The sequence below is a fragment of the Phodopus roborovskii genome, unplaced genomic scaffold (assembly GCF_943737965.1).
Source record: "Phodopus roborovskii unplaced genomic scaffold, PHOROB, whole genome shotgun sequence".
Lineage (NCBI taxonomy): Eukaryota > Metazoa > Chordata > Mammalia > Rodentia > Cricetidae > Phodopus > Phodopus roborovskii.
Genome location: NW_026126484.1, coordinates 2,150,488 through 2,175,287, shown reverse-complemented (window position 1 = coordinate 2,175,287; position 24,800 = coordinate 2,150,488). Strand labels below are relative to the sequence as shown.

At 44.8% G+C, this 24,800-nt stretch overlaps 1 protein-coding gene across 4 annotated transcripts in view; it reads left to right on the top strand.

The window, feature by feature from the left end:
• The first annotated feature begins 260 nt into the window (after window positions 1-260).
• Elmo1 (engulfment and cell motility 1) overlaps window positions 261-24,800 on the top strand; it is a 526,201-nt gene continuing 501,661 nt past the window's right edge. For 2 of the 4 annotated variants that reach the window (XM_051194662.1, XM_051194659.1), the window contains exon 1: window positions 446-594. The gene's annotated coding sequence lies outside the window, so the exon portion shown is untranslated. Of the gene's footprint in view, window positions 411-445; window positions 595-1,306; window positions 1,325-24,800 lie in introns of those variants that run through there. The other 2 variants (XM_051194660.1, XM_051194661.1) reach the window with 2 other exon arrangements.

The following is a 24,800-nucleotide window of genomic DNA, read 5'->3' as shown; positions in this document are numbered from 1 at the left end:
GTGGCGCTATGAGGGTGACAGAGTTAATTTGTTCCTGCAAAACGCGGTTTGTGAGCTCATCAGAAGTCATGCTCAGCACACACTATTTATAGCAGAACTGAGGTGTGCATAACTGTGTGATATTTCCCTCTTTTAAAGTAGAGGGACTTCAAAAAGTCGTAGGCACCCGGCCCTAGGCACGGTGCAGGGGGCGGGCAGCAGTGCGGAGGCGGGCAACAAACGCGCCAACCACGCGTGTCCGCGCGCAGGTGCCGGGGGCGGCGGCAGCAACTCCGCAGCGGCTGCCCAGGAGGAGAGTTCGTGGCAGCTCGCGGGATGCTCCTAGATGCAAGATGTGTCTCTGGCCAGCAGGAGGAAGGAAGAGGAAGTGAGAGCAGCGGCAGCCGGCGGCAGCGGCCGGCGACCCGAGTGTAAGTGCGTGCGTTCGGGCAGCGGCGGCGGGCGAGAATGGGCACAAGATAGAGGCAGAGCCACCGCCGTCCGCGGCCCCGAGAGGGGCGACAGAACCTCGGGCACCAGTCTACCACCCCGGCTCTCGCCCGGGCGCTCCGGCCTCTGGGAACCCTCGTCACCGTGTCCTGCGACCCCGGGCAGGTTCGTAAAGTTTTCAGGGCTGGCGCGGCGCCCGGCTCGCTGACCTCGGCGGCCCGGGCGGGGGCCGGGGCAAGACGAGAGCGCCGCGGAGACACTTTTGTTTCCTCCCGGGGCCCCGCGGCGAGGGCGGGCGGGAGCTGCGGGCGCGCTGCAGTTGGGAGGTTTGGGTAGAGAGGTGTCCCGAGTGACTAGAGGCACGGGGGGAGTGGACACTGGGGGCAGCTCCGGCATGGGGCTCAGGGCCGGGACCCGCGGAGAAGAGCGGGCCGGGGTGGGCTGGAGGGGGCGCCGGAGGGCTGCGCCACCGGCGTAGGGGTGCTGGAGCCTAGGAGAGTGCGCCCGGGACCTTGCGGCCAGCAGTCGTGGGGCCGGAGAGCCAGGGGACTGCGCCTAGTGGCTGCGGGCGGCGAGGACTCCGGGGCTCGCTCGGGAGTCGCAGACGGGAGGGGATCCCCAGAGAGGGCGCTCCCGGGATGGGGCGCGATGGGCTGCGAGGACCCCTGGGCGTTCGCCAGGGAAGACCCGCCTCCCGAGGCTTGCGGGGCTTCTCTCTGGGGCCCGGGAGGGAAGGCGGCGGGGGCTTCTATGGAGAGGCTGGCGTGGGAGAGGGCGGACAGCGCGCCTTCCCCCCGAGAGCGGCGGGCGTGGGGTTTTGGGGAGGGAGCGAGCTGCGCGCCACGGTAGCCCAGCGGCTTTGAGGAAGAGGAAACCGAGAACTCAGCGGGCCGCGGTGCGCTTGTGTGTGGGGTTGGAAGTGCTGTGCAGCGGGGCGGGCGCGCGCTAGGCGTGTGTGGTGTCTCTCTCTCTCTCTCTCTCTCTCTCTCTCTCTCTCTCTCTCTCTCTCTCTCTCTCTCTCTCTCTCTGTGTGTGTGTGTGTGTGTGTGTGTTCGCGCGCGTCATTGTGCTTGGGGGGGGTTGCTCTCCCACTGCCCCTCGGGCTGGGGCCTTGCTCCCACTGACTCTTTTGCCTGGGGCCCTTTGAACTAGGCAGCTGGGGCAAGGGTTGTTGGACCGGGATTGACCTGACGCTTCAGAGTTTGGCCCCAAGCAGGGACAGCTCCAAGGGCCTCTGGACAGCTCCCGAGGCACATTGAACTCAATGAAAGACACCCAGGGACTGTGGGCTGCCTGCCTATGGCCTAAGATACAGAGAGGAGATTGTGACTTGAAGGAAACAGGAAGAATTTCTGGTTTTTGTTTTCTTTGATGTAAAAATAAAAATAGTAAGCGTTTACAGACCAACATTTTTTAGAGTAACTTGGGACTGGAGGATCCAGTTTATTTGCAATGACTGTGAGATTGGGAAAGCTGGTATCAGAGAAGGTACATTAAAGGCTTCTGGTCATGGTCTCCACGTGTCTTACCTCCTCAGCAGCTCTTCAAGGTTATTTCAAGGTTTGCTGTTTCCACTCCTCAATTTACAGGACTGGGGATGCTAGTGAGTTTAGAGTCAGGTCACTTGCAGGCTTATACCAAAGACTCCATACTCATTTTCTTACTCTCCCTCCCTCCCCCCTCAGTCGATGTGCTTTTGATCTTCTGCTCCTCACTATGGTACATTTGCTACCTTTTCAGGTTCGTGGTTAAATGTGCATATGGCCTTTCTTACTGTATTTGCTACTCTGGTTTTGTTAAGTTAGATGGAGTGGTAAACTGACAGAATGACCCCAACTGTAAGGACCCCTGGTAAGGAGGAAGAGTAAGCATGGGTAAGCTGGGGGAACAGGAAGCTTGGGGAGACCACAATCTGTGGAAGTGCCTGGTCAGTCATTGGGCCACAGGGTGGGTGGTCCTATGATGGATGCCATGTTCCCACACAGCAGTATGTGCTCATTAACTGCAGCAATTCTGACTTCCTGATATTTTTCTTTTTTGACTGCTTTCTCTCCCCCAGGACCTTTGCACATGCTATCCTTGCTGCCTGGGGAGCTTTCCCTCACATGCTCAGATGACTCATCTTTTGCTTCCTTCTACTCAGTTGTCAGTCTAAAAGGCCTTTCTACATAGCTGTCCCCTGGTCCTCTTGTTGTTTCCCAGGTTTCCCTCTCAGCATCTATTAGTCCTTGGCGTTATATATTCACCTGCTTGTTTTATAATTGTCTCTGCGGTTGGGATGAAAGTTTGAGCAGGCTGATGACCTTGTCCACAGATCTAGATGAACTTCCAGCACAGGGTAGCAATGTGCTCTGTACATGTTTTGTTGGCTGACAGATGGAGAGCTGTCTGTGCTGGGAGAGGCCACTGGAGGGAAATACTAAGAAAGTCCCACAGTGTCAGTGATGAGTGGGAAGCCAGGCTTTTACCTTCCTCTAGTCTATCTTCCCTCTCTGCCACTGTCCTTTCAGACCCCCTTAGACCTCTTAGATCCCTTCTTCAGAACTGCAGGCTGAGGAAAGGTGCAGAGTAGTGATTGCTTGGGGCAGGGTATACAAGGCATGGCACTTTATAAAAAGCCCAGCTCTTTCAACCTGCTGTCATACCTCTCCCCTTGGAGGACATCTTTCCAAAGTTCATGTTGCTTTAAGCCAAGGAAATACTCCTCTGGATGGATGATCAGCATGACCAGAAGCAGCAAGAGGCTCACAGAGGAGCTGAATTGAAAACAGAGGAGAAAGAGCTGCTAGCTGGGAGGGGGAGGCAGAGGGAAAAGCAGGGGATAGAGGAAGGAGAGAAGTTAGACAAGGCCCTTGGAAAGGGAGAAAATGAAAAAGAAGCAGGTAGGTGAGGGCTTCTCCAAGAGCTGCTGGGTTGTATGTGGTTCTGAAACTTCAGCACCAATGAGAAGTCAGCACTTGAGTGTTCTCAAGTAATGTGCTTGCTTTGGGTGTTTGGCTTGAGTGGGTGGGGAGAGGGGTGTGCAGGAAGGAGGGCTTTGAAGCTCTGGCCCAGAGGATGTGGTGGGGGAGGGGAGACATGGCAAGAGGTGCACCAGCACATGCTTGCTTATCTCATCACTTGTCCAGCACTGAGGCTTCAGAGGGACCATTCCTTTTAGAATAGTATTTGGCCTGGAACTGTGGCCTGGACGTTTTGTCACTGGTCTGAAATGCCTGCAGCCATCCAGGTTAAGACATCCTGTTGAATTTGGAGAAGGTGGGAGATTACTAAACTTCTCTATCTTACAAAGCCTCAAGTGTTTGCTGCAAGAGTTGTGTAACATCAATTCAAGTCAACGGACACAGTGCTTTGTTTGCTTAAGGTTGCAGCCCAGGGGGAGAGCCTGATACCCACTTAGCAGGTCCACATTAGCAGTCTAAAACACAAATTGAAGCAAGCAGAAGGCCAGCCCTCTGAAGAGGTTGAGGATGAAGGATCTTGAATTAGAGGCAAGCCTGGGTTAATAGTTAGATCAAGACCTTCTAGAAATACATAGCAAGATGCTGCTCCCTAGAAACAAGGGCTGCTGGTATATATATATATAGCTCAGGGGTATATATACTGACTAGCATGTACCAGGTTATGGGTTCTGTCCTTAGAGACATATAGGACAGATGCTTAATACTGAATGTGTGGTTCCACATGGGTTTGATTTTTTTTTACAATTTGCTTTAATAATTCTAGAGGTTATGAGAATTTTTTTTTCACCATTTTTGCCAGGAATTCTGATGGAAAAGAATCCATGGGGCCATGATTTCAGAAGCATCTAGCTGTTTCCCTTTTACAAAACAGTTAAATTTCTTGTGAAATATGCCATTTCCAAATAAGCCACATGCAGTGTGAATCTTTGACTTCACCTTAAAAAAGTTAGTGTTTATAGAATTTGACATTGTGAGGCCCCAATGCCACCCCTGTTTGGAGGGACAGGGTACCCAAGTGACCAGCTCTTTCCTGCAGTGGTGCAGGGTCAACCATCCTCAGGAACTCTCTCTGTTCTTAGAGGGACATCAAAAGCACCTACAGTTATCCTGCTGAGTGTTAGCTGTGAGCTGTTGGAAATGTACTCTGCTGCACTTTTCCTTTACTGTTTTACCCCCACCATTCTCTGTGTGCATGATTCTGATTACTTTTGGAGATTGCAGAGGCAGCCATTCTGTTTTGGTGGCAGCCACACTGCTGTGATGGGTAATTAGATCAAGTATTCCTGCTGATTTGGGCTTAAAACTGGCTAGCCAAAGAACAAAGCCATAGGTCGATAACTTCCACACTATCCAAATCAGAAGGGTCATGAAGGCCAGACATGCAGACAGGGTGTGGCTTCTGTGACATGTGTGGCCCTAAAGCATTCCAGTGGGCAGCATAGTGCTTTTAGGTTCAGCAAAGCCAGTCTGCATATCCCATGCACATACTGGCTGTTGTGCTCAAATTTCCTGGATAGTCTAGGCTGTCTTGAGTGTTAACAATGGCAACTTATCTGTGGCAAGCAGAACTCAAGCCTGCCAAGCCCTGCTATAATCAATGTTTAAATTTAACTACTTGTGTGTCAGCCCTCCATAGGTGCAGGTACAAGTTGAACAGAATTTTGTCAGCAATCTAAAGTGAGGCGAACATTTAAGTCTTGAGGTAGAAATATATGTGGGTGAAGGAACGCTGTCTCATCAAACAGAATTAGCCACAGCAACAACCTGGCCTAGTGCTGAGTAGAGAAATTAGTCACATGTATAAATAGAAGGAGATGCTTCTCAGTGTTCTGGGCCCCCACAAACACTGGTTTCTAGAACCTGAGCAAAATTATAATTGGAACCTCAGTTTTAGGAATCAAAGCTACAGTTGGACTATTTTAGTTCTAACAGTTAATGTAGGGAACACAGCTTTCCTAAGTAGAAAATGCAGGCAACTCACTACTTACTGTACTCTAGGACAGCTGTGCTGGGTGAGTGGTATTTCCGGATAAGCAGCAGTGGGTTAGGGGAAAGATGCCCAGGTAAGGTATTATGAAGCAGTGTGCCAGGCTGAATCATGAGGTTGGTGTGACCCTTCCTCCATGACTGACACTCTTTCCCTATGGTATACTGTTTTTAGAAGGAATAGGAAACAACCAGCATAGTGTTGTTATCCCATTTTATAAATGTGGTCTAGAGCAATGACATGCCAAGGGGTGTTTGGAAACTGGGGCTAAGCTTTATTTAACTCTTCTGATTTTTTTTTTTCCTACTTTTGTTTCTTTTTTTCCTCACCAGGATGTATATTCTGGTTAGTTATTCTTTAGAGGTATACAGAAACATCTTCACTCCTATGTGTTGTTAGGCCACTCTGGGCATTGTAGATAGGCCCATCTAAAAATAAAACCAAAAATAAAAGTATGCCCTACAACAAACAACCACAAAAACCAAAGCAGAGCTGGATAAAGATATGGCTTAGTTGGTAAAGTGCTTGAATGCTTGCCTTTACGGCATGAGAGCCTGCAGTAACCTTTATACAAGAATTAGAGGGGAAATGACTGGAGCAGGCTGATGAGGAGCTGTCTGTCAGCATGGCTCAGTTAGAGACCTGGTCACAGGGTAAAGAAATGTCTGCTGGAAGTCCAGTAACTGAAGACAGTGTCTGCTCGTGTGCTTGGCAAATGCTCCTTGACAGTCAGCTGGTAATGGGTATGGAAGTTTCATCAGGGTGATAGGGCCTTGTAGCAGGTCAGGGAGAAACTTTAAAGGTATTGGCATAAATGAAGTCCTTTCCCAGTCATTGTATTAGATTTCTGTGCAATCTTGTGACATTATTTTCTTATGTAATTATATGTCAACCTTTTATTTGCCTCCTTTGGCTGTTCTAGTGTCCAGGCCAGTAGCTAGTGGCTTATGCTTCACAGAACCTATTGCTGGGTTGTGTATTAGCTGTGTTTCCCCAAGGCAGCAACCTCTTCCGAGTGACAGCCCTGTAGCGACCCTCCACCCTTCCTTCCGCCCTTTGTACCTTTTTATTTTCAGTTTGAGACTGCATTTGGAGCACCAGAGTTTTGTGCTCTGGGGTTCAGTGGCACAGTATACTGCATGAGATATATTTTCCAGGCCGCTACACACAATTACTCTTCATTTTGAAGTATAATGCATTTCAAAAATTTTTCTTTTTCTGTTTTGGGGCCCTTTAATCCAAATGTATAAACCGCAGCTGGTTTTGCCCATGGCCTTCAGAAGATGTGTGGCTTGGGAAGTTGAGCCAGTGGAGTACTTTGGTTAGACTGCACATTTTTGGCTGAGTGAAGAGTGAATTCCAATAACACTCAGTAAGACTGATTTCAACTTGACTCCAGCCCACCCCCACACTATTCTCCCCTACCATGCCCTGGATTTTTATAATGGACTGGTACCTTAACTACTCTAATAGTTGGTCAAGCGACTTTTAGTTGTAACTAGTAAGTGTCATGTACATACACACACAGACACACAGACAGACAGACAGACAGACTGACAAATATTTTGACTTGTGGAAATGGGACCTATTCTTGTAGTAACTAGTAAGTGTCATGTACACGCACACAGACACACACAGACAGACAGACAGACAGACACACACACACACACACACACACACACACACAAGCACACCTCACCTAATAATGAAGATTCCATTGAAGCAGAGGGATGATGTTCTTTAACACTTGTCACCTCCACGGAATGGGAATCATGTTAAAGTAAGATGTTTATCAAGGAATGAATAAATTTCCATTCTCTTTGGACCCACTCCACTCAGCAAGTGACTAAGACTCATTGGAAGTCTTTTCTCAATTATTGTTTGTTTTGCTTAGAGTTTTTGAAAACTATCTGCCTGGATTTGCATAAAAACTTTATTTTAAAATTATTTTTTAAAAAGCAATGAGAGATGTGATATAACTGAGTGATAAGGTCCATCATGCTCAGTGTGGACAAAGCCTTGAATTCTGTTCTCAGCATTTGAACAGAGTACACACACACACACACACACACACACACACACACACACACACACACAATACATAAGAATCTTAAATACATAAAAGACTTTTAAATTGAACTATTATTGCTGGCCTTAACCCATCACAGTATTTCACCTACTTCTTCCATCAGTCAGCCACAATCACAGCCATTTTAGCTGTACTGTATGTTCTGTGGTCAAGGCACTCCACATTTGCAGCTTTGCTAGGGATGGATGGATGAGGAGAATGTCAGTTAAGAGATAATAGTAACTACCAGTATTGTGGGTTTGAACATCGCAGGGGAAGGAGTACACAGATGATCATTTGGGAAAGATCTAGAGAACTTTAAGATTGCTCCAGTTCAGCAGACATTAGTGTAGGAATGTTTGGGGGAGTCCTGGAGTCAGTTTGGCTGGGAGCTAGACATTGAGTTGAACTGCAAAGGCTCTTAGGCAAGGAAAACAGGCACTCCAGGTTTTATGAGGACTGTCCCACTTCAGCCTGGACAAACACTAGACAGTACAGCAGGCAGGAGAAACCAAGGATGGCTTCTTGTCAGCTTCTGTCCTATAGACCTACCCAAATAAACACCCAGTCTTGGGGAGAGAAGTAAACAAACACAGCAGTGAGCTTACTATGAGGCTGCCCCACCCCCACTTCCTATCTGAGACCCTACAGCTGGCTTCCAGCCAAAGAAGGCAGGGAAGGGGGGTGGGCAGTATGCACTCCTAATGTTGCAGCCACCCACTGAAGAAAACAAATGGAGGACTTGGTGACTGATTGGATTTGGGAAAAGGAAAAGAATGGTTCTTTGAAGTTTGGAACTCAACAAATGCATACTTGTTCATTGAGGACTGTAGCTGGTTTTTAAGCGTCAGCTGGGTAGGCTAAGTTCATTATCTTGCTCAGCCTCAGTTTTCACATCTGTCAGATGGTGTAATGTAAATTCACAGGCTCTGGAGCTGTTGGCATGGTAACTTTAATCCTGACTATAAACTGGTCTTGGTGCATTGGTTTTGTTTTTGTTGATGTCATCCCTGTTGTCAGTGGTTTCTATGCAGGTTTTCAGCATCTTGCTGCATTCATTTAAAGACTTACATGGATTGTTTTTCTTTAAGAGGCCTGAGCCATTCCTCTTAGAAGCTCAACTAGACCTTGCTTCATACATCTTTGCTTTGGAAACAGAGGCACAAACTGCCACATTAGTATGAATAGCATCAATTGCGAATGAAATGAACCAACATAATAGATGATGCTACCAATTTGATTTGGTGTGCTCAAACGAAAATCCATGTAAGTCGATATGTATCTCTACTTCAATACCAGCTAACCTGGGATTTCACTTTATTGCTAATTCACTGGGGATAAAGATCAGAGGTTGCTGTTCAGGGCTCTTCCCCATCCCTTGATTCTTGCTTTCTGGAAAAGGGCTGTTTATACCTATCCTGCTACAGGCAGGAGCTCTGTGAGAAATTCCCAAGTTAGTGGTGTTCTAGTAAGTAGCAATGGACAGACATTCGATTCAGATGAACTGGGTTTTATATGGTTATGTTATTTGTAAAGGAAGCTCAGTGGTCCCCAAACACTGAATTACTTAGAACCTTCTGGAAAGTAAATGACGCTTAAAGTTTCAGTGGAATGCAGGTGGGTGTAAAGTGTTCAAGTTTCTTCTTTAACCTGAACTGTCTCGTTAGACTGTCAGCCAGAATCAAAGTTACTCTGAGCATAAGATAGAAAGGGAAGAAGAGGAGGACCATAGCCTAAAGGGACAGACCCACAACAGTTCTGCTGTTTCACTTTTCAAAGTGTTCCTTGTAGAACGTTTTATCCCATGACCACTTTAAGCCACCAACACTTTTCTCGCCATTGTTTGTTAGGCTGCCTGCCCTTCTCTGTGAGTTCCTCCAGGAAGGCAGCAGCTAGCATGTAGGTTTACTAGAGTCTTACACAGTAGCTCACATAATCATAAAGTGGTCATTCAGTAATGGCTTTTGTGAGTGGATTAAAAGAAACATAAACTTCAGTTTAGACACTTAACTGTCATGAATTGAAGCATAGTCTTGAGAGAGGAATGTTCCAATGGAAAGAACTTCTTTAGACTTTGTTTTGGAAGTAATACCATGACAGCAGTCATGAAAAGCCACCGACACATTACATATTGTCTTCAGTTTATAACTATTTCAGACCTTTGTTGCTGTTCCCAAGTGGAATGATGTGAATCCTTCAGCTTAGCAGGAGTTATGCAGCAGTATTTCCTTCCTGCCTATCAGACTTGCTGCATAGCTTGAAAGGCTATCCAGTGGTAAACATATTTAAAGACTAATAGGAAGGTCAGTGTCTTAAGAAACAGGGGTCTGGTGAAACAGGAATTCTACTCACAACACAGCCAGCAGTTTAAGGACTCCCAGACCTTGACTCTCTTTCACACTTTACAGGTGTGCCCTTTTCTGCAGTGTATTTCAGGAGACACTTGGCAGCTGTCAGTGTACTCACATTTTCTGTCATTCAGTTTTGTCTTGGTTTAACATGGGTGGTGTTGGAATGCTGTGTGGAATGGGTCATAACAACTTGGTGACCACAGATGAGGAGCAATTTGTCCTAAGAGTTTTGCCACCTCAGGATCATGTAGAAGAGAAGTCATGTCCTTAAACCATCACCCCAGCTGTAGCCAGCTGTCTGCAAGGCAGCTGAGAGAAGAGGGCTGGATGGTTATTCTTGTTCCCAGGAGACACTGTTCCCGCTAGACATTTTGTTGTAATTGTTGCTGATTGAGGGTCATTTAGAATGTTTTCAAATGTGCTGCTAATCATGTTAGAAAATGAAGGTATACAATGAAAAGTCCATGAAGGCCTGTGAGAAGTTACTATGAAGATTTCCATAACAGCTTTTATTTTAAAGTACATATCTCTTTTCAGACAATGAATAGCTCACTTTAAGGTAATGATTCATAGCCAGATGCAGACCAAGGCCTGAAGAAATGGCCCAGTACCATCTTTAATAATGACTTTCCTCTTCTTTCCAAATCTAGAAATTATGTGGGAAGAATGGGACCCATCTATTGGAAACACATGCAAAGAGAGTGTTTAGGGTTATGTGCAGCAGAGAATCCACTGTGGCATCTCAACTCTTGTCACTAGAGAGATGGCAGAGCCTTTGACTTTTAGGAAAGGAACTAACATGCACTTTTTTAAATTCTTTCTTCTTCTTCTTCTTCTTCTTCTTCTTCTTCTTCTTCTTCTTCTTCTTCTCCTTCTTTTTCTTCTCCTTCTCTCTCTCTCTCTCTCTTTTTTTTTTTTTTTTCCTGAGACAGGGTTTCTCTGTGGTAGCCCTGGCTATTCAGGAACTCACTGAGTAGACCAGGCTGGCCTTGAACTCAGAGATCTACCTGCTTCTGCCTCCTGAGTGCTGAGAATAAAGGTAGGTGCTTGACGATTCTTCATTGTTTCTGAATCCAAATATTCCCCCAGTGTTTGACTTGGAATTTATTTTAAATTTATTTGTTCACTCATACATGAATACTTTGTCTGCACCATAACTAAGCCTTCTTCCAGAAGAACACATACATGCAGAAATGCAAATACACACACAATTTCTAGACAAGAAATTATATTCATTATTGGTTTCCAAAACTATCTACTGATGTTTCTTAAAAACACTTTTAAAGATTTTGTTTTTATTCTACATATACGAGTGTTCTACTTGTAAGCATGGCTGTGAATCATATGTAGGCCTGGTGCTTGCAGAGGTCTAGAAGGCACACTGCATGGCAAGCTAGGCAAGGAAAGTCAATGCAAGGCATGCACATGGAAAGAAAGGCAAGTGATGTATATGGCAAGGGCATGGGTGTAGTGAGGTAGTCCTTCTGTAGCACTGACCACGCCCATTGGGGGGTGGAGCTATGGGCGGAGGTGACCTGAGGAAGGAGGTCGGAGGGGGCCAGGAAGGCGCTCTCTTTCTGGCGTGACTCGGACAGGAGAGGATCGGGTTGAATTTCCTGGTGTTCATCTGTCTAGGTTGTAAGTTATCTCTCCCTGAATAAACATCTATTCGGCCTATTTGTTTATCCTGACCCTTATTTACCGCAATATCTGGTGTCAGAAGCGGAATTTACCTGGGTTTTGCCCCCAGGCGGCAGAAGCCGCCCCCCCTCCCCCACCTTCCCCAACGGGCATGCAGTCCTATGTGCTTGCAGGAGACAAATATAGAAGACTGCTTGACCTTGCCAAGTCAGGGTAAGACAGCCATTCTATTTCCCTGCTGTTGTTGTGGTCTGTCAAGTTCTCTTGGCCTTAGCCAAATCTGGGTGTACCAACGTCGCTGTGAGACCTAGGGTGACTGTTCAGGTGGCTTGCTGTTTCTGTCCTTGCTGCACCGTTTTGGAAGTTGTCCATCCGCATTTCCTGTCTACTCTAGTATTGTTATTTTCCTTCTCAGGTCTTGATGAGGTTGAAGATTAAACTATCACAACTATTATTCTCTCTTCCTAGTTAGATATATTAGGTACTAGACTTACGTTTTCCAGCTTAGGACAACTCTATTGTAAACTCCATTATGCCCTCACCCTAGGACTAGATATGTAGGTCATTTTGTTCTCGATTTTCCTTTTCTTAGAGCACACTTGTTATTCACTGTTTTGTATATAGTTTTGTATTAAGCCTAAATCTTTTCTTTAGACTAAAAGGGAATTGTAGTGAGGTAGTCCTTCTGTAGCACTGACCACGCCCATTGGGGGGTGGAGCTATGGGCGGAGGTGACCTGAGGAAGGAGGTCGGAGGGGGCCAGGAAGGCGCTCTCTTTCTGGCGTGACTCGGACAGGAGAGGATCGGGTTGAATTTCCTGGTGTTCATCTGTCTAGGTTGTAAGTTATCTCTCCCTGAATAAACATCTATTCGGCCTATTTGTTTATCCTGACCCTTATTTACCGCAATACATGGGCAAGGCATACGCATGGCAAGGCAACCAAGGGAAGGCAAGGCTAGTAAACCAAGGTGTGCACATGACAGGGCAAGACAAGGCAAGGCAAGGCTAAGCATGCACATGGCAAGGCAAAGAAAGGGATTCTAATCACAAGCAAGGAAAAGCAAGGAAAGTCAAGTCGTGTGCATGCCTAGGCAAGGCAAAGGCATGGGACCATCTAGAAGTGGAGTTAAATATGGTTATGAGCCTCTGTGTGGATTCTGGGAATGTAATACCAGGTTCTCTGCAAGATTAATAAGTGTTCTTAACCAGTGAAACATCTCTGTAGCCACTGTGTGGCACGTTTCAAATGCACTGAGGAATGTGATGTGAAATTATTGGTGCTGAGGGTGTATAGTAGCATCATTAATGCTGTCAGCCTGGGGGATGGTGGAAGTGATTTCACAGGGAAAAAAGAGGTGCTTTTGCCAAAGGCAATGAGAAGGATGGACTGTGGCTTTGTAGGAACTAATGTCCCTAACTCTCAGGCCTAGAGAACTGTAGCCTTGTGCTAAATTGGGGAGGCTAGTTGAGGGGACCATAGGTCTGGGTCCTTATTCTCAAGTCAGTGAGAGGTCAGCCATGTCTTTTCCCTGAGGAGTGGCAGGGCAACAACATCTATGCTGTGAAAAGCTCTTCCTGGCAACAGTACATAAACCATACATCATATCATATTGGTCACAATATGACTGCTATTACTACTTTTAGAATCCAACAATTTCTAAAAGAATCAATTTAGTCATTAGTTTAAATCCTTCAGATTTTAAGCAGCAATTTAAAGGAGTGAGTCAGTGTGGGTATGGCAGCCACGAGGAATGAGGGAGGACTTGGATTGTGGTTCTCAGTTTTCAGAAGGCCTCAAACTCTCAGGGACCCAGGAACTGCATCTCAGCCAGATCCTGATGAGCAGGCTCCAGTCTGAGGGAGGCACTGTCCTTGTAAGAATTGAGAAGAGAAAAAGGACTAGGGAGCCCAAACCTTAGTTAGCCACAATCAGCTAGCAGAGGGTGGGACCAGTGGCTGCCCAGGTTTCAGTCTAGGTTCCTTCTCTCATTCTGAAAGGATTTTCTTCCAGTGCACTTGAAATGGATTCTAAATCCTTCAAATTTCTGCTAATTTATTTTCTAATCCTTTCATATGTGCTCTTTTCTTAGCTTTGTGCCTTACACTAGCTCACTCTGTGTGCGTTTGCTATCTTTTCATTTTGATGTTTAGTGAGAACCTTTCTCTGAGAGACCTGGGTTCAGCTGGCAGGCAGGTGTGAGGAGGAGTGGCCTGTGTGACAACCTCTCTGGATATGGCCTGGTTTGCCCTGCAGCAGGAGGCTGATCTCAGTGTACAGGGAGAGATTAGTTTACAGTTGCCACAATGGAGAGTTGTACACTAGCGTGGAGGGCCAGGGACATGGGGAGAATTAGCTGGGGAGGGGCACATTCTCTCTTTTACTTTCCTGTTTCCTATGCTTGTCTCCAGAGGGACGGAAATGGACCGCACATAGATCTTCTGCACAAAGCAGGCAATACAACCCCAAATTCCTGCTTAGCTGTAATCTGGGAGAAATGAATGTAAAGAGCAAATATCAGGAGGAAGAGAAACCACTCAGAAAGAATCACTTAGTCTGTAGTGGTGGTGGACAGAGAAGGACTCAGAAGTGCCTGAATCCACGTGTACCACTAGGTGGTCCCCTACTCTGGGGACCTTCTAACAGGCCCTAGTGCTAGCTCCCTGATGCACTTGCCCCTGTGCTGGCAGAGCTCATGCCACCTTATTTTCTGGTTAATGATTGTTTCCCTTAGTGGCCTGGAGGATTTAAGTAGGTGTGTCATGCTACGTCCCTAAGAAGTGCCAACGGGCATGTGTAGAAGGAAGCATTGTTATCCGTGTGTGTGCTCAGTGTCCTTTTACAGTCATTTTGGGACAGACTTTGAAATGCCTTTTTGGATGTGCCTGAGTCAGGGCCCCAGGAGCAGTACATTCAGCAATGACTGGCATGTGACTCTCCTTGGCCCAAATTTGTCGAAAACCAGTCTTGTCTGAGGTCACTGTGACAGAAGAGCTTCTGGCTGTGGGTCAGAGATTGTGTCAGATGTAGGGAAGCACATGTATTGGCTGTGGAGTGTCCCATCCCCTGGAGGCCTTGGTTACTGCTGTGGTGTCATTCCTCTGGACCCAGATCCACCCCAGACTTGCCAGAAGAGAAGTCTGCCAGTCGTCTGCTATTGTACTACCTCTGCTGAAGAGGCACTGCTTGCCTGCTTGCCTCTGTGATTCTTTCCTAGTCACACAGAGTCCTTGGGGGCATAAACAGAGAAGACCACAACTGGCAAGAATGTCAGAACTTTCTTATGGGTCAGACTTTAGCTCTTCTGTCCTCTTCACCTTTGTCCTCAGGACAGTCAGTGTTGAACTTGGAGTCTATTTTACCCACCCACCCCCTTCTTCATTCTTCCCTAGCTCCTGCGGGTGACCAGGCATTTGTGACACACACTGGGGGTTGGGATCTTTACCACATATGTGGTTGCCCACACTTCATTTATTATATTCTCAAAGGACCATGGCCTTGATAATTTATGTTTCTGGCCTATAACTGCATATTATATCTGGAGCAGCTATCAGAGTTTTCAGCTAGCAATTGAAATTTGATAGTGCCTGGGCTCTTCCTTGTTGGAATGATTTATCCTGATGTCCAAGTGCTGAGCCAAGCCCATTTCTTTGAAACCAAATAGTGCCCACATAGCAACTTCCAACTTAAATGCTCTGCATTCTCTCTGGAAGGGACAGAGCGGACCTGGGCCTTTGGAACCACATGCTTCTGCCAGTTTCTCCTTGCAGAAAAGCAATCAGCCCCTTGCTTCCTCAGTGTGTGGATACTGCCAGTCTCTAAAGATGTCTACTCTATTTGTTCACTCTAGAAGTGGAAAATAATCACAGGTGGTGTGAGGGGCCCGCACAGAGAGAGACCTGAGCCAAGATTCAGCAGACCACTTGGCCTCCATAAGCTCCTTCTGTGGCTTGGGCCACAGTGGGCTTTTGGGTCTCCTGGAATTACTGTTATCAAAGTGATCCTCCAGTAGTCCCTGAAAGGTCTGACTGGCTCTTTTTTCTCCAATACACAGACAGTCCGGGCAAACACTGTATGTATATTATGAGGAGAGAGACTTTGGCAGGCTACACTTCTGGCAGAATAGTAGCATTCATTTTCAAAGGAAACTGACCTTGCCTTTATTCTGTATCTGTACAATGGGAAGTGGTTGAGAGGCCAAAACTTTGTTCTGATGGTTTAGACTTGACCTCTGTTCACTTGAACTGGAACTTTCCTGTTCATACAGACCAAATGAGGATTCTGTTAACTTTTGTGTTAGTCTGTTTTCTAGATATTATAAGAAAATGCCTAAGGCTAGGCAACTTTATAAAGAAATTTATTTTGTCTCACAGTTCTGGAGTGCAAGGTTGAGGCTTGTGTCTGGTATGTCTGCTGACTTCCATGCTGGTTCACGATATCATATGGGAAGAGAAAGAGAGTATACACGTGTCTCTTTTGGCTTTTCCTAAGGAACAACTAATGTTCAGCCCTGGGAGCTCCACTCTTTGACCTAATTCTAATTGTCTCCCAACATCTGTACCTTCAAATACCACCATTAGATGAACTTTCTATCCCCTTTTTACTTTGCAGTGGGATTAAATCTTAAAAGGACCCAGTGGGAACAGTCTCAAATATATTTAAAATGGGGGTTTCCCAAGCTTCCCATCTTGCTGGAGTCTAGGATATCATGATTAACCAGCAGGCCTTCAGGCCTGGGCGTGCTACACTCCACTCATTGCTATAGAGACATGACCATCCATTTTCTAAGTGTCTATTGTGAGGCCTGACCTGGTGACTCTGTCATGTACTTCCTTTAAACATCTTTGAGGACCCTGACTGAAACAGACCCTGGTTGGAATTACCTGCTACTTATTTAGGGTAAAATTATAAGCTTTTTTAAAAGGCTTATTTCCTTGTGTATAAGTAGAAATTATTACCATGTGTAATCAAGATGAAAGGAAAAGATTTCATTCATGGAGAACAAAGGAGAGCTCTTTGACCTTGCAGAAGGTATATTTATTTGGTATACAAGTATATGTATGTGTGTATGCTTTCAATTAATCAATATAGATGTAAGAAAAGTATATATATTCAACCTATTCTGCAAACTTTTGTGGCTAAGACCTTTAGAGTTTAGAAGTCATCACAGTGTAGATTGCTTATGACTATTATATTCTTCAAGTTTGTTGGCAGTCTGAAACACATGATAATTTAATTTCAGTAAGAATAAAAACTCCATTGTAACTTGAACAGCTTATGACAATCAAAAAACTGACAGCATTTTTCTGCCCTTAGCATCATGATATAAATTTCAGGTTTGCTGACTTTTCTAGTACCAGAGTTTGCTTCCTGAGTCTGAGAGGGACAGATGCCCATTCCTCCTATGTCCCTGATGCCCCCTAGGACTGTTGTGAGCCCCATCATTGACTTAACTCATCGATTTATTCTTTGAGCACTCAATGCTAACCAGAGAAGTAGAGATATAGGTGTGATTTGCCTTCCCAGGGAAGGTATATTTATTTATTTGGTATGTAAGTGTGTGTGTGTGTGTGTGTGTGTGTGTGTGTGTGTGTGTGTGTGGTTGGACATAGCTAGAGTCTGTGGTTGATGCTGTCCTGCAGGCTGAGTCCAGAGAGGTCAAAGTGTGCTTAGTGGGCATTAATGTTTTGGTGGCTCTCTGAGGTTTCTAGAGCTTAAGCACTGAATTTGGGATGAAAAGGCCCAAGTGTCAGGGATTCCACTGGCTGTTGTCTGTGTGCTGCTTCATGACCTGCTTAGCTGTAAATGCTGAGGGTGGTGGCTAGACAAGGCCGATGGGCAGCAAGATGGAATCTGTACATTGATCAGGTACTTGGGAGTAAGAAGTCACCAATGGACTAACAGAACACAGCAGAACCCATGCAGCAACCTGAAAAGTTAAACTTGAATCTTGGCACCAGAAATTTTGATTCTGGGAGAGTTCCTAGAATCCATGTTATGCAAAGCCCCAGGTGAGTGTGGTCAGATGCCCCCTGTGCAAATTTCTCTCTGGATGACTTCAAGATCTTTCTTCATCCTTTTTTTCTACCTGCTTCCAATTTCAGGGTCTTCTTCATAAAGCCCTGCTGACCCAGGCAGCTTTTTCTAGTGGATCATTTCATGCTTCTGTATAGAAAATGAAAACAAACAAACAAAAAAACCAAAAAAAAAAAAAAAAAAAAAAAAAAAAAAAAAAAAAAAAGGAAAATGCATGTATGCATGTGCCTGGGAGACATGAATGTAACCATGGTATATTGTCAGTCATTCTTTAATTTACTGTGCACTCCCACTTCCTGGCAAAGGGCACCTAACCATAAGGAGATTTTCAGATGGGAGAGTGGTGAAACTGACTAGCCCTTCCTTTCTCTTCTACTTACTCTCTGTATTAAGCCATGTCCTGTCACTGTGATGAAACACCTGGTTCTGAGTATTCTACAATGAAAATAATTTTGCTTAGTTCACAGTTCTGGAGGTTCAGTGCTGTGCTGTTGTCATGGACCCTGCTTTGGTGAAGGGAGATGCCACCACAGAAGCAGGAATGTGTGGCAGAAAACCAGCGTTCACCTGTGAGAACTGTATTAATCCCTACCGAGGTCAATGACTCCAGAAATCTTTTAAAGGTCGAAATACTTCTTAACACCACCATACTGGTGTTAAGTGTCCAATGTGGACACTTTAGAGGATACACTTAAACATATCTGTACCACAGCATCATTTCTAGAAAAGACTTAAACATTCCAGCTAGGACAAGGGGTGTGTAGCTCAGTGGAGTAATTATCTAGCAGGCAACCCCAGCCCCACTAAACAAGTAATAAAAAGAAAAAAAAATATTTCAAATCACTTATATATTTGGAAATGTCCACTGAGATGTGCAGTCTGTGCTGGCTGCTGCTTCTTCAACATGTGATGGTTACAGAAGTCATCAATTGCATTCTATTTGTTGATGAGAGGCCCCAGAACGGATGTACAGTCATGGAGGGAAGCCTTTGAGGGTGAAGACAGGTTAGGTGCTGACATTTTAAACTAGGTGTTTTGCTTTGCAACTCTTTCCACGTTATTGCTTGGCATTCCCTTGCCCTGTTGAAAAGGTGCCTACAGTGTGTGTGTGTGTGTGTGTGTGTGTGTGTGTACGTTATTGCTTGGCATTCCCTTGCCCTGTTGAAAAGGTGCCTACAGTGTGTGTGTGTGTGTGTATGCGCACGCGCGCATGCCCGAATCCTCCCGTAGATGGTCGGAACTTCACCGAGAGAAGGAAGACTGACTTCCATGTGTCCTCCCACTTGTACAGTTCTGGGTGGCACCATCCCACGCTGTTTGCGTAATGGAGCTCCACACACTGCCTAGGCTGCATCTAAAATTTAAACACATTCGAAGGAGAATAGAGAGTGGCTGGGGGAAAAGGTAACACTTCCCTGTAGGAAGCATAAATGCCATGCCTGTGTTTCGGTTCCACTTTTGGATTAAGGACAGAATGTTGATTAAGAAGTAAATCACTCATCTTCTCAGCAGTGGTTAATTTGTGTGTTGCTCTCCTTTTATCTGGTGAGTCTCTGAATTTTTGAAAACACTAAGTGTGAAATGTATTTCCTAGGGGTCTTTCTAATGTGCCTTTTTAGTTTATTGTTTTGATCTTTAGACTGTGTGCTAACTTGGAAGAGAGCCAGCCTCGTAGGAAGGAATTGCATCTCCGGAATCTGGGTCCTGACTAGTGCTCAGAAAACAGAAGCTCCTGAGCTCTGAGTGTTCATGTGCTCATTAACTGGGTCTGCCCAGCCCCTGTCTGGAGTAGAATACCATGTAGTCACAGCTGCTAACCAGCAACACAACAGCGTTTGTTACTTTGAGTTTTGCAATCTCTTATGAGTTATTTTTACATTCATACAATTTTAATATTTAGGGAAATGCTGTACCACTTCCCAGGTGCCAAAAGTGATCATTCAGGTTTTTTTTTTTTTTTTTTTTTTTTTATTAGATACTAATTTAGCTTGGAAAATAATTTATTTTTTATGGATACTGTGTCTTTGACCCAATTCTCTGCTCTCTGGGCTATGTGTCCTCAGAAGATGAAGTTTATAATATTAAAAATGTCTCCTTATTAGTTTCTTTCAAATGACCCCCCCCCCACCTCTACTGTGTGCATCCTTCATGTTGGTAAATGCCCTAGGAATACCTATGGGGTGCTTCTTTGGATCAGTAGACTTCCATGTAGCACCATTTGTGTGCCCAGGGGTGTGGTGGCTAAATGAAAGTTCAAGGGCCTTCCTGCAATGGAAGAGCCTGCCATTCACAGGAGAAAAGAGCTATCAACTCCCGTCTCCTCCAACTATAATTTGCTGCAGCCTGGAAGTGGGTAAGTGGCAGCTATTAAAAGGGCTTTGGAATAATTGCACTTAAAAGCAAAGATATTATCATCCACACTTACACTCATTTTTTTACTCATAGGGGCTAAATATTTGGAGTCTGTAAAAATGCATACAAAATACCATCCTAGGTCAATTATATATATTATGACTAGTTTGATAATAATTACTCTTCTTTGCTATTTTGTGGACATCTGAAGCAGAACCTGTTGGCTTAAGCCTGTACAGTTTGGCTGCTGCAGATGTGATGTGACTGGTGGTATTCTTTCTGGTAATTGGGTCTGCACAGCGTAAGTGTTTTCTGGGGAAGGGAGGTTTGTAATGAGTACGGTTTCTCCACCCGCCGCCCAGTCTTGTCCCGCCGCCACGCCAGCCCTAATTAACACACTGAGACTCTGTATTAGATATAATTCTGTTGGCCAGGTACTTGTTTCTTATCGGCTAGCTCTGTCTTAAATATTAACCCATTTCTATGTATTTCCACGTGGTCTTACCGAGAGTGGAGGAATGGCGGTTCTGTTCTCTCCAGACTCTCCATCTTGACCCCCCCTTCCTACTTCCTATTTCCTCCTTGTTTCCTAATCCCTCCTATCTTCCTTTCCTATTGGCCAACAGTGCTTTTTTCATTAATCAGTATGAGAAACATATACAAAATAACATCTCCCATCAAAGGTCTCTTATTCTTGACCAGGTGCCAACATGTCTGCTGCTTGCATTTTGTGAATTTTAGAATTTGAAGAACTTCAAAACCCAGATTACAAAAACACCATCTCTGGTTACAGGGGTTCTGATGCCCTCCTCTGACCTGTGTGAGCACTGTACTCATGCGATGCATATGCATACATGTAGGCAAGACAGTAAATATGAAAACATAACACATCTTAAGAAAAGATGTGTTAAGATGTGTTTAAGAAAAGATTGAGAATGTCTTAGTTGATGTCCTATTGCTGTGATGAGACACAATGACCTTGGCAACTCATAAGGGAAAGCATTTAATTGGGACCGGCTTACAGTTTCAGAGGTTAGTCCATTATCAGCCTGGCAGGAAGCATGGCATCATGCAGGCAGACATGGTGCTAGAGAAGGAACTAAAAGTCCTAAATCTGGATCTGCAGGCAGCAGAAAGTGAAAAGAGACTCTGGGACTGGCTTGGGCTTTCAAAACCCCAAACCCACCCCCAATGGCTACTTCTCCAACAAAGCCATATCTACTCCAACAAGACCATACCCCTTATTCCTTTTAAATAGTGCCATTCCCTAAGTATTCAAATATATGAGCCTGTGGGGACCATTCTCATTCAAACTGCCACAGAGAGCGACAGAAGATAACACTGGTGTGCACATACATGCACTTATGAAACGTTGCTATATTCTGTCAGTTGAACTTGAGAGAACCTGCTCATTTAGTCAAACCATTTAATTCTAAATAATTGCATAGATTAACTTTCTTGACAGGGAAATGATTGAAGTATTTGAGTTTAAGGGAGAGCTGGGCATGGCATTCTTTCTTTGGAAACCCATGAGTCATTTTTGGTATTGTGCTAGTCAGCTGACATGTGACAAATGCCTGTGACAATCGATTGAAGAAGGAAAGGTTCATTTTGGCTCACATTTTCAGAGGTGTTGATCATAGTAGCTTGGGCTAGTTGCCTTTGGCTTGGGGGAAGCAGCATAACAGAGCTGGGAGCACAGAGCAGAGCTGTCATGGCAGCCAGGAAACAAAGTGGGGAGGGTTGGTGGGGGAGAGGGAGGGAAGGTGAGAGGAAGCAGCTGTAGCAGTAGCTGGAGTCTCCATGTCCCCTTCAGGATTGTGACTCCAGTGAGTTAATTTTCTACCTCAAGGCTGTTTGTTCTTCATGGTTCTTCTGCTCCCTCCTAGTAATGGTGCAGGCTGACAACATGGGCCTGTGGGGGACATTCAAGAACCAACTGACAGTGATATGTTGTGTTAAGTGATTTGCACATAGTTTCTTTTCTTTCTTTTTTTCTTTCTTTCTTTCTTTGTTGTTGTTTTGTTTTGTTGTTGTTTTTTGTTTGTTTTTGGAGACAGGGTTTCTCTGTATTGCTTTGGAGCCTGCCCTGGCATTCCCTCTGTATAAACCAGTCTGGCCCTCGAACTCACAGATATCCGCCACCTCTGTCTCCCAAGTGCTGGGATTAAAGGCGTGTGCCAAAATCGCCCAGCTATATAGTTCCTAACAAGAACCTCCAGGTGGTCTGGAGCACTACACTGCTTGGGGAGGGCTATGTGAATGTTCTCAAAGGTGAGTTTGAGTTTTCAAGAAGAGAAAACACATGCATGCTGGTGGAAGGTCTTGGATGGAAATCTCAAGTTAATGTTTTTCCGGATATGGAGAAAATGGGTTTGAAAAAGTATAGCCAGTACATTAAATCTATGACTTCGTGTTGTAGTGAGATAGTCCTTTTGTGGCATTGACCACGCCCATTGGGGGGTGGAGCCATGGGTGGAAGTGACCTGTGGAAGGAGGTCGGAGGGGGCCTGGAAGGTGCTCTCTTTCTGGCGTGACTCGGACAGGAGAGGATCGTGTGTTAGATAAGACTAGGCTATGGTGATTTTAAGAGAAGTATCAAGTATAATTCATCTGGAAAATGGTATTTGAAGGAGAGTTTGGGAAGCACTGATGTCAACCAAAGCCCAGAGGCTGAAGAGGAACAGATTTGCTGATTAGCATGAATCTCTGTTAGCTTGTCCATTGTGGAGCATTTGCTTGGGAAGGATACAGCAATTCTTTATATCATTTTGTCTTATTACAGTCCTTTAATTACTATTATTTCTTGTCTTGTAGATGAGAAAACAGAAAGTCTAAAGACAATGAGTATCTTTCCACAGGCCAGAGCCTAGAGGAGACTGGGCCAAACGACAGGATGGATAGCATCTCTGTCTATTCTAACTCAGTGGCAGTACCTAACTAACATCAAAGGAGACTTTTAGGAATAGTTCTTTTGTTAAGACATTAGAAAGGCCCTTAGGAGCAAATATTTATCAAGGGCTTTCAAAGTGTGCTCAACTGTTGCAGTTGTTAAGAGACCTCAGACTTGTTCTAGAGACTCTTGTCAATCAAGGGCTTATTTTCCTATTAGAGTGGGAGCCTGCACAGGACACCCTTGGGGAAAGTCTCTATATCATCATGGTGAGGATGTGGGAGCCTACAGTCAAAATAATTTTTTTCTCTATAATATTAATGGTTTTCAACCTTGTTTAATCATAGCCTTTCCCCCAGCTCCAATTAAACTTGGTATAGTGCTGACTTTCTATTCTATGAAAACCCATTTAGGACATAGTCTAACACTTTTAAGTCATTTACACAAGGAAAAAAAAAAATCAAAGGTTCATGTCCACTTGCTTACAGTCAGATCTATTTGTTGGTAGAATTTATGTTTATTCTTTTAGTAGACACACATCTACTGTCTCTAATGTTCTAGATATTTTAAGAACCATAATAAGAAATAAACAAGAAAAACATATAAAAACCATATAAAATGGTTTTCAGTAATAGCTATAGTATGTGTTTACTATACCACCACATCTCCACTACCATAGTTTATACATTAAAATAATAATCGATGATGTGATAGCATTAGAAGGTAGGGCTTTGGAAGGTGATGTGGTACTACAGGTAATGATCCCAAAGAACACTCTTCAAGTTTGTAGTGATCCAACCAGAGGAGATTCTTCACAACTTGGTCAACACAGGCATTGAACTCCCAGCCTCCTAGCCTCCAGAACTGAGAGATGTAAATATCTCTTGGGTCATGACACTTAGAGCAGCTTGAATTGAATAAGAAAACAAAAAGAGAGAGGTTGGAAAGGCCCACTGTTCCTGAACATTCTCATGACAGAGGGCGTGCCCTCTTCATCGTTCATCTTCATTTCCACAGTTTCTTGTATGAGGCAGAGGCAACCAGGCTCGCATAAATATTTATTGCATAAATTAACAGTCTGTTGATAAGTTGGATGTTTTTGTTCCATTATGATAATAACTATTTGTTTTAGGGTGTGTTAGTCTTTTGCAGATTCAAAATGGAATGTTCTACATGGCCCCCAGATTGAAGTAGGTTTTTCTGGTGGTCACCACAGTTGAGAAGCCCAGTTCTAAATATCATTGACCTTAGACTCATTAGAGGACAGGTTATTTATGTAACAAGTTGTATTTGAAAGTCATCTCAACAGATTTCTTAGCATTGCTGACTTGTGTTAATTTTAGGTAATCTCTCTCTCTCTAATATATACATTTAAGTTTCTAGATTTTTGGCCATGTTATTGAAATATTAGTCTTTAAGGCCTCACTCAACTTGCTGATATCAACCTGTTGGTGGGGAGTATATAATTTATTCAACAGAAGCCAGAATCTCAGGAAACAGTGTAGTGAGTTATCCACCCTGCCTGCACCTGTTTCTCTGACCATGCCCATTGGGGCACTGGCACAGGTGCAGATGTGACTTGTGGGCGGCTAGGTCTGGGGTTCTGAACCCCAAATTTCCCACTGGCTCCCGATTGGGTCACAAAGGACAGCAGATGTGGATCCTTGGAGGAGGGACTTGTGTCAGTCACGTGCATTGGGTGTAAGTGATTTCTGCCTAAAATTATATTAATCTATATTTGAGCTAGTGAATCTTGTGCCATAAACCAGGTATCTGCTTCATTTTGGTGCCCAATGTGGGGCTGAGTATGGGACAAAAGTGATGGACATTTGGCGCAGAAGACAGCTTCCAACAAAACAGTCAATTTTAATTGGCTAAATTAGAGGATACTAGACGATATGTCTAGCTGGAATTTTTCTTTGTGCATTGTGACATTCTGAAGATTTTCCCATGAGTACCAAGGGCTAATAGAAGGTTGCACAGCCTCTTCCCACATGTGTGATAGGATTCAAGCAAAGGGAAATGGCTAATGGCATTCCAGTAGGAGACACTGTGTACTAGAGGCTCTGGAGCATTCCACA